The sequence below is a fragment of the Orcinus orca genome, chromosome 5 (assembly GCF_937001465.1).
Source record: "Orcinus orca chromosome 5, mOrcOrc1.1, whole genome shotgun sequence".
Classification (NCBI taxonomy): domain Eukaryota; kingdom Metazoa; phylum Chordata; class Mammalia; order Artiodactyla; family Delphinidae; genus Orcinus; species Orcinus orca.
The window spans coordinates 62562391-62572684 of record NC_064563.1 but is presented as its reverse complement, the minus strand read 5'-3'; the positions used below and the strand labels follow the sequence as shown (position 1 = coordinate 62572684).

Below are 10294 nucleotides of genomic sequence, written 5' to 3'. Positions count from 1 at the left end.
CTTTTGGTAGATTGTGTCTTTCAAGGAATTGCTCCCTTTCATCTAGGTTATCAAATTTGTGAGCATAGAGTTCATAGAATTCTTTGATTATTATTTTAATGTCCATGGGATCTGTAGTGATGTTTTCTCTTTCATTTCTGATATTAGTAATTTGTATACTTTCGCATTTCTTCTTGGTCAACCTGACTAGAAGCTTATCGATTTTACTGATCTTTTCAAAGAACCAGCTTTTGGCTTCATTGATTTTCTCTACAGACTTTCTATTTTCATTTCATTGATTTCTGCCCTAATTTTTAGTATTTTTTTCTTCTGATCATTTTGGATTTAATTTGTTCTTTTTCTAGTTTCCTAATGTAGACACTTAAATTATTAATTTTAGATCTTTCCTCTTTTCTAATATATGCATTTAATGCTATTTTATTATTTTCCTCTAAGCACTGCTTTCACTGCATCCCACAAATTTTGATAAGTTGTATTTTTATTTTCATTTAGTTCAAAATATTTAAAAATCCCTCTTGAGATTTCTTCTTTGCCCATGTTTTACTTAGAAGTATGTTGTCTAGCCTTCAATTATTTTGGGAGTTTCCAGATATCTTTCTGATATCGATTTTTAGTATAATTCCATCAAGGTCTGAGAACAGGTATTATGTGATTCCTAGTCTTTTAAATTTGTTACAGTGTGTTTCAGAATGCGGTCTATCTTGATGAATGTTTCATGTGAGCTTGAGAAGAATGTGTATTCTGCAGTTGTTGAATAAAAGAATCCATAAATGTCAATGATATCTAGGTCATTGACAATGTTGTTGAGTTAAACTATGTTCTTATCGATTTTCTGCCTGCCAGATCTGTGCATTTCTGATAGAGGGGTGTTGAGTCTCCAACCATGATGGTGGTTCATCTATTTATTTTTGCAGTTTTATTAGTTTTTGCCTCACATATTTTGATGTTCCTTTGTTAGGCATATACACTTTCAGGATTGTTATGTCTTCCTGAAGAATTCACCCCTTTATCATTATGTAGTGCCCCTCTTTATTACTGATAACTATTCTTGGTCTGAAGTCTGCTCTGTCTGAAATTAATATAGCTATTCCTGCTTTCTTCTGATTAGTGTTAGCATGGTATACCTTTCTCCATTCATTTACTTTTAATTTACATGTGTCTTTATATTTAAAGCAAGTTTCTTGTAAGCAATATATACTTAACTGTTGCATCCACTTTGGCAATCTCTGTCTTTTACTTGGTGTACTTAGACTATTGATGTTCAAAGTCACTATTGATATAGATTGATATCTACTATATTTGTTACAACTTTCTATTTTTTGCTCTTATTCTTTATTCCTGTGTTTATCTTCCTCTCTTTTTCTGCCATTTGTGGTTTTAATTGAGAATTTTGTTATTTCATTTTCTCTACTTTCTTAATATATCAGTTATACTTCTTTTTTTCCTTTTAGTAGTTGCCCTGGAGTTTGTAATATACAACTAATCCAAGTTCATTTTCAAATAACACTATGATACTTCACTACCTTATAATAACAATTAAATCCTAATTCCTCCTTCCTGTCCCTTGTCACCACAGTCATTCATTTCACTTATGTATAATCATATATACATATATAAACATACATAATCAACCTAACACCATCTTCTGCCTTTTCTCTGGCTTCTCATCTTCCCTGTCAAAACTTTTCTTAGGAAAGGCTCTGTTATCAGTGGTTGAGAAGCATAGAAGAACCAGAAATCATCAGAACTAGAGTGACCTTAAAGACCACTTAGTTTAACTCACTTGAGATGCCTCAAGCTCTTCTACAATGTCACTGACAAGTTATCACTGTTTGTGCATACTAGTGATGTTGAACTCACCAATGCCTATAACCTGTATATCGAATAAGCACAGCTCATGGAATATAATTAAAACACAAATTTTTACTTTCCATTGTCACTTTAATAGATACTTGGTGGGAGAAGTTTATTCCAGCCTCTAAATAGAAATAGGCAGAACTCATGGTTTCTGGTCACTCATGGCTGATGCACAGTGCTGCAGTCTTTTTAAATCACAAATATACATTCTCAATTATGTAATTAAATATTCAATTCAATATGCTTTTCAACACTTCAGTATTCATCCAAAGACACAAATCTCTTCCAACCCTTAGTGGATGATCTGGCCCTTTCTTCTTGGCTTGCCTAGCTAATCTTGTTCTCAGACCCTTCTGGCATTGGAGTATAAGAAGGGAGAAGGGGGAATGGCAGCAGAAAATTCTTAACTTTATGAACTTACCATAAAGCTACTGAAATCAAACTTTAGAGCTCTTCATTTGCAAAGGCCTCTTCCATGGCCTTTTAGCTAATTTTGTACTTGTGATGCTTTATCTTTTTCTTAAAGAGCGCCTCTCAATATCTGTAAGTTTAAGACCTCCCAAAAGTTGGAGTCATAAGTGCAGCCTTAAGTTGGCTCCACAGTCCATGATTCTGGCTGATGACTAAAACCAATAGTTCCTGAGTATATGGAGTTGACAGATTCTTCAGAGGCTCTCCTGCTGAGCCCCTGTGAGGTGACTCCCAGGATACCAGAGGTCCCACCCTTTGGCTTGTTGCTCTGCCTCCCTCCTCAGCTTCTGATTTTCCTGTGGTCCTCCCTATCCAGATCCTCCACTGGACTCCCTTCATTTTTCAGTAGAAATCGTATTAAGCAGGACTTTACTAAAGTTTCCACGTATGTTCTCTGGGCCTTGTGCACCTTCGACTCACCATTGGAGAAAGGGCAATTTCTTCCATTACAGAGCATCTGTTTCTTTTTGCACTACCCACTGAGACTGATGGCCAAAATCTCTTGCTGGTCACACACTAGTCCAAGCCTCCTCTCTTTTAGAGTGGCCTCTTTGAAGCCCACTCCCTCTAGGCTGGACATAAAGGAGAGAGCACCCTTGCCACATTCCCTGTGAGAAAGAGAGAAGAGACAACCTCCCTCTAAAGAAATCTCTTTGAAAATCCTTCCCCATCTCCAATCTCTTGACCCCTGATAGTCTTCTTTCGGAGTCATCTTCTTTGGAAATCTGTGTTTCTGTCCAGCACTTCTCTTTGGAATGTCCTGTTATACTGTGGTGCCATAGTTGTAATTCCAGTTTAACATCTTGTCATACACCCAAGGGAGTTCTCTCCACTTTTGGAAAGTTCTAATAAATCCAAAATACTTCCTTTCAAATTTCAAAAATGTGTCTTGCCATGGCTGGTTATGTTCACTGTCACACAAAATGAGGTTAATTCCTCTTCTACTTGATAGCCCTTTGTGCTAGACTGAATAATGCTCCCCACCCCCTGCCAAAAGGTATCCACATCCTAATCCTCAGAAGTTGTGAATGTTACCTTATCTGGCAAAAGTGACTTTGCAGATCTGATTAATAATATTGAGATGGGTAGACTATCCTGGTTTCTTTAAGTGGACTTAAGTGTAATTACAAATGTTCTTATAAGGGAGAGACAGAACGATATTTGCCTACAGAGCAGAAGGCAAACTGATGATGAACACAGAGACTGGAGTGATGTGCTTTGAAGATGAGGGAAGGGACCACCATCCAGGGATAAAGGTGGCTACTAGGAGCTGGAAAACGCAAAGTAATGGATCCTCTCTCCAGAGCTTCTAAAAGGACTCTACTCTGCCAACATTTTGGCTTTAGCCCAGTGAATCATATCTCAGACTTATGAAATCCAGAATTTTAATAGTATAAATTTGTGCTGATTTAAAGGGTTATGGTTTTAAAGGTTTACTATAGCTAAGGTTTTGGTATTCTTTTACAGCAGTGTTAGGAAACAAAAACATCCTTCAAATAGTTGATGAGCATTATAGCTTCTTGAGCCCCTTGGTGAAGAAGTCATGTAGCCCAGAAGGATTGAGACTCTTGCTTAAAGATATTTATGCAAAAAGCAGTGGCCCCTCCTGGTGCCCCAGCATCATCCAACTTAAATAAACATCACAGTTCTAAAATGTTTCCTTACATTTTATTTATTTGTTTTTGAGGTGGATTTTCCTAACTAAAGCCTACCAATTAATTTTTTTTTTTTTTTTTTGCGGTACACGGGCCCCTCACTGTTGTGGCCTCTCCCGTTGCGAAGCACAGGCTCCGGACGCGCAGGCTCAGCAGCCATGGCTCACGGGCCCAGCTGCTCTGCAGCATGTGGGATCTTCCCAGACCGGGACACGAACCTGTGTTCCCCTGCATCGGCAGGCGGACTCTCAACCACTGCGCCACCAGGGAAGCCCTCCAATTAATTTTTATCATGTCAAATTTCTACCCTATCTGGTCTTTGGGGCTTTCTCCAACTCTGAGAAAATAAAATAAAGGAAAACAAAAGTACTGATGGTACCAGCATACATGGCTCCATGGCTCCACAGACCATTTCAAAGTTCCCTTTAACTGAAACTTACTTCTTTTGTTCTAAGAAGTTCAGCAGGCTGCATAACTGCCTTCTGCTGAAGAGCTTTAAATAATCCTTGCCACACACTATTTTTGGTATCCAGGACAATAGATTATTATAGGCAAAAGGGAAAATTCAGGGCAGTACTCCAAAAATAGGCCATCTCATTTTGAAATGAATTATCTCTTACTTGGTCCCAGGGTATCTTGCACGGACAAAAAAATTCCCCAGGAGAGCAAAGCAAGGACCTTGATGGCATTTTGGGGCAGCAAGTTTGGTTTTATTCTATTTTGTTCACTCTTTAAGTCTGATCAATTTCCTGTGCTCATTTGCATAACTTTACACCTTACCATGTTCCCCCAATAACTGGATAGTCTGGCAATTTCAATTTAGCACTCTTAACATAGCTCTTATTTTTTTAGCAAAGCCCAGAATGCTAAGAAAATTCCAAGCAGCAACATCTATGTTCTCTGCCTTGCTATATTATTTGTGTTTTAATAGATGTATGAATTTATATACATATTATTATACCATTTGCAAACAAATATACAGCAGCAACATCACAACTCCACAGTAGCCAGTCTTATGCTAAACACTTTTATTGGCGTCTCTAATTATTCTATATATAGACAAGTTACATTTCTTTCACTATTTACCTTCTCTTAGAAGAACAAATTCAATTGAATTTACGTCAGCCTGCATTTGTGGAGCAAGTACAGTGTACTACGGGACAACATGCTAGGCACTGACTACAAAAGTGGCATGCATATGCTCCCCTTCTTAAAGAACTTTCAGGCAAAAAAGTGATACAAACATGCAAAAGAAACCCATTCCAAAATGTGAGGATAATGTAAGTACAGATGCAAAAAGGACACAGATGAGGAGGTAATCTTTTCTCTTTGGGAAGGGTAAGGAGAAGCTACTGCGAAGAAGTGATCTTTGGTTTGGGCTTATGGCTTTTGCTTTGTAGGATATTTGGTTTGGTTTGGTTTTGGTTTTGGGGCCAGATTTTTGTTTTGTTTACAAGGCCAGGAATGCAATGGAAGTATAGTTCAGAAGAAGCTAACAAAGGGAATAGAGGCAAAAGACAATGCAAATGCCTGGTGTATTTGAGGGAAAGCATGTGTATCAATAGGAATATAGATATTGTCTTCAGGAAGAAGTGCCAAAGGTAAGCTAGGCAAAGAGTGCGAGGGGTCTTTTAGACCATATTTACCCACTTCCTTGGTTCAAGTGTATAGATATACAGGAGCACACAGGCAGAAACATTAGACTCTTCATCTTCCAACACATTCATCTTCAGGCCAGTTCCCTGCTTCCATGTGCAGGGAGGAAGAAAGGAGACAGAACAGAGAGAAGAAAAAAAGTTGGGCTGGCAATCAAAAGGCTTAAATTCAAGCCTAAATCACTACCTACTAGTGATTGGATTTTCCATTTTGATCTTTCCTGAGCTTCAGTTGCTACTGAAGAATGGAAATGGAAATGAGGATAACTGTCCTGCCTACTTTATCAGGTGATTGTACATGTCAGTCCTAAGAATGAGCTGTCAATTCTGAAATCCCATTAAGTATTAGTTTTTTTACATGCATTACCTCTAATTCTTATAACAATCCTGTGAAATGAGACTTATTAATCTCATTTTTCAAATGATTAAAGAGAAATAAATGAGATTTTTTTTCTAGTTGTATTGAGATATAATTGACATATAATATTGTGTAAGTTTAAGGAATACAGTGTTTTGATTAGATACACTTATATACTGCAAAATGATTACCACCATAGTGTTAGCTAATACCTCCATCACATCACATAATTACCTTGTTTGTATGTGTGTGGTGAGAACATTTAAAATCTACTCTCTTAGCAACTTGTAAGAACATAATATAGTATTGTTAACTATATGACCATGTTGTACATTAGATTTCCAGAACTTATTTATCTTATCACTGAAAGTTTGTACTCTTTCACCAGTATCTCCCCATTTCTCCCACCCCCGATAACCACAATTCTATTTTCCATTTCTATGAATTGAGCTTTTTTAGACTGCACATATAAGTGATACATGCAGTATTTGTCCTTCTCTGTCTGAATTATTTCACTTACCATAACGCCCTTAAGTTTCATCCATGTTGTCGTGAATGGCAGAATTTCCTTCTTTCTCATGACTGAAAAACATTCCATTCTATATGTGTGTGTGTGTGTGTGTGTGTGTGTGTGTGTGTGTGTGTGTTTATGTTCCATATCTTGGCTATTGTGAATAATGCTGCAATGGACATGGAAGTGCAGTTATTGCCTCAGTATCCTGTTTTCATTTCCTTTGGCTTTATCCCCAGAAGTGGTATTGCTGGATCACACAGTAGTTCTATTTTTAATTTTTGAGGAATATTCACACTGTTTTTCATAGTGGCTGCACCAATTTACTTTCCCACCAATAATGCACAAGGGTTACCTTTTTTTCATATCTTTGCCAATGCTAGTTATCACTCGTCTTTTGATAATAGCCATTCTAACAGGTGTGAGGTGATAGCTTATCGTGGTTTCGATATATATTTCCCTAATAACTAGTTGAGCATATTTTCATGTACCTGTTGGCCATTTTTATGTCTTTTTTGAAAAGATGTCTATTCAGTTCCTCTGCCCATTTTTTAATTGACTGTTCTTCTCCTGAGTTATATAGTTCTTTAAGTACTTTGAACAATAACTGCTTATCAGATATACAACTTGCTTCCAGCTTTGTCCTATTTCTTTTTTAACTTTATTGAGGAATAATTAAAAAATATAATTGTATGTATTTAAAGTGTAAAACATGATGATTTGATATACATATACATGGTAGAATGGTTACCAAGATCAAGATAATTAATGCAGAACGGCGAGATGGTGGTGCGAGCAGCGTTTGGGCCCCTGGGATGGCGTCTCTGGCAGGGTTCGAGGAATTTTTCTGTATGCAGTTCTAGGAGCAGTACAGCCAAAAATGGTGGCCTTCTCACCAATATGAAGTGGGTACAGTTTTCAAACCTACACATTGATGTTCCCAAGGATTTGACCAAGCCTACGATAACCATTTCTGATGAACCAGACATGTTATATAAGCGCCTATCAGTTTTAGTAAAAGGCCATGATAAGGCTGTATTGGACAGTTATGAATATTTTGTTGCACTTGCTGCTAAAGAACTTGGTATCTCTGTTAAAGTACATGAACCTCCAAGGAAAATAGAGCGATTTACTCTTCTCAAATCAGTGCATGTTTTCAAGAAGCACAGGTTCAGTATGAAATGAGAGCACTTTACAGATGTTTAGAGTTAGAACATCTCACTGGAGTACAGCAGATGTCAACTTGGAATATATTCAGTGAAACTTACCTGCAGGAGTTGCCATGGAAGTTACAAAGACAAAATTAGAACAGTTACCAGAACACATCAAGAAGCCAATCTGGGAAACAATACCAGAGGAAGAAGAAGAAAGCAAGTCATAAAGTCTCAGTGACCACTTGTGCTGGGATGTGAAGTGAGCATGTCAAGTGGAGGGAGTCTCCAGTGAAGACAGTTTCAAGTCACCCTGACTGCTCTCCTGAGGCTGCACGGCCTGATCAGTAGAAAGCAGGGATTGGAAGTTTATGATACACCAGACTATTGTGCAGGAACCGCTTTATCTATTCTTTTATACATGTCATTGTTTCAGTTCGGATTTTAACAAATGTGAGCAAACCATTTGGACCACTCTGTACCAAAACAGTCAAATTCATGTTTTGTTATTCCACTGTTGTTCAATTATTAGTTTGTACTGATTGTGATTTGTATCATTTCATTCATCTAAAAGTGAGTGTTTCAAATATTCCTCACACACATTTCTTTCTTTTGAGGGACCTAGAAGGAAACTTTGGTTAATTTAACACTGAGCAGTTAAAGTTTTTTATATTTACCTTAATGCAGGCTGGCATATGTTAGTTTGGGGGTGGTGACCTCCAAGTTTTACCTTATGTAAGCTTTATATTCTTGAAAATTGATATATTTTATAGCAGATCAAGCACATTTGTGGCATGCGCTGAACTCTTCTGTAGCCCAAACCCTTTCAGGGCTGCCTAGAAGGGTCACTATAATGGAATATGAGCTCTCAAGAAATTACTGTATCATTTCATTCATCCTGTAATTCATTTATTCAATAAGCTTTTCTTTTGTTGACTTTGCACCCAGCACTATAGTAAATACCAAAAACTGAATAGCAATAACAGCTTTCAAAAATTGTGCAAGGCACAAATAAATACTTTTCCTTATTAAGTTCCATGCTGATAAGACCTCTTTCTTTTGGTGAATAGCACTCTTTTTGTTTGGGGATGTCTACTTTTCCATAAAATTAAATAGTAGTTAAAGCTCTGAAAGAGGCAAGATGACAGTGGGCTGAGGTTGTTGGTGTATCAACCCCAAGGGAGTGATACGTTTCCTTTTTACAGCAGAATCCGGCCCATGTCTTTTGTGGTTTCCTTCACATCTTTGGGGTAGTTATGACTTCTCAGTTTTCCACCCTTAAACTGGAGTCCCTGTTCTCTTTTCCTGACCTGCTATCAGGTATGAGTGTTCTGAATGCACACTGCTCATGTATCAGACTTACATTACTGTCATTAACATGAGAAGAATTACAGCCTTGTGCCCCATGACCTCATTCTGTTTGCAGCTCAGTTGTCGACTGTGTCATTCACAAATGCCTAAAGCCTGTTTATCCCAGGTATAAGCCTCAGGATTAAGAACTAGTCAATAAAGCAAGAGCAGTATAATAGTAACTGTGTCTAGCAAAGCAGCCATTGTGACTCATTTTCATTTTGAAAGAAATAATTCTTTAAAAATAAATGTAGACCCACACACACACAAAAAAAGGATAATTAATGCATTCATCACCTCACAAAGTTAACTCTTTTTTTTGTGGTAAGAATGCTTAAGATCTACTCTCAGCAATTTTTAAGTGTACAGCACGGTATTAGTAACTATAGTCATCATGCTATACATTAGAACCTCAGAACTTATTCTTATAACTGAAAATGCATACCCTTTGACCTATATCATCTCATTTTCTCCTATGCCCAGCCCCTGGAAACCAATATTCTATCTCCATTTCTATGAAAGTGGCTTCTTCAAAAAAGATTCAAGGGGCTTCCCTGGTGGCGCAGTGGTTGAGAATCTGCCTGCTAATGCAGGGGACACAGGTTCGAGTCCTGGTCTGGGAGGACCCCACATGCCGCAGAGCGACTAGGCCCGTGAGCCACAACTACTGAGCCTGCGCGTCTGGAGCCTGTGCTCTGCAACAAGAGAGGCCACCACAGTGAGAGGCCCGCGCACTGCGATGAAGAGTGGCCCCCACTTGCCACAACTAGAGAAAGCCCTCGCACAGAAATGAAGACCCAACACAGCCTAAAATAAAAAAAAATTTTAAAAAAAGAAGGTAAGAAGGTTAGCTATAAAAAAAAAAAAGATTCAACATATCTCTATCAAAATTTTGGTGCCATTTTTCACAGACATAGAAAAAATTGTCATAAAATTCATATGGAACTACAAAAAACCATGACTAGCCAAAGCAGTCCTGAGAAAGAAGAGCAAAACTGGAGACATCACACTTCCTGATTTCAGGTTATATTACAAAGCAATAGCAATCAAAACAATGTGGTATTAGAATAAAAACAGATACATAGACCAGTGGAACAGAATACAGAGCCCAGACATAAACCCATATGTATGATAAACTAATTTTTGACAAGGGTGCCAAGAGTACACAATGGGAAAAGGATTGTCTCTTCAATAAATGGTGTTGGGAAAACTGGATATCTAAATGCAAAAGAAAGAAACTGAACCCCTATCTTACACAATTTGAAAAATTAACTCAAAATGAATCA

General features: G+C 37.7%; 1 pseudogene; it reads left to right on the top strand.

Moving 5' to 3' along the window:
* The first annotated feature begins 7282 nt into the window (after positions 1-7282).
* On the top strand, positions 7283-8370 carry LOC101273370 (28S ribosomal protein S10, mitochondrial-like; annotated as a pseudogene).
* Positions 8371-10294: the final 1924 nt, after the last annotated feature.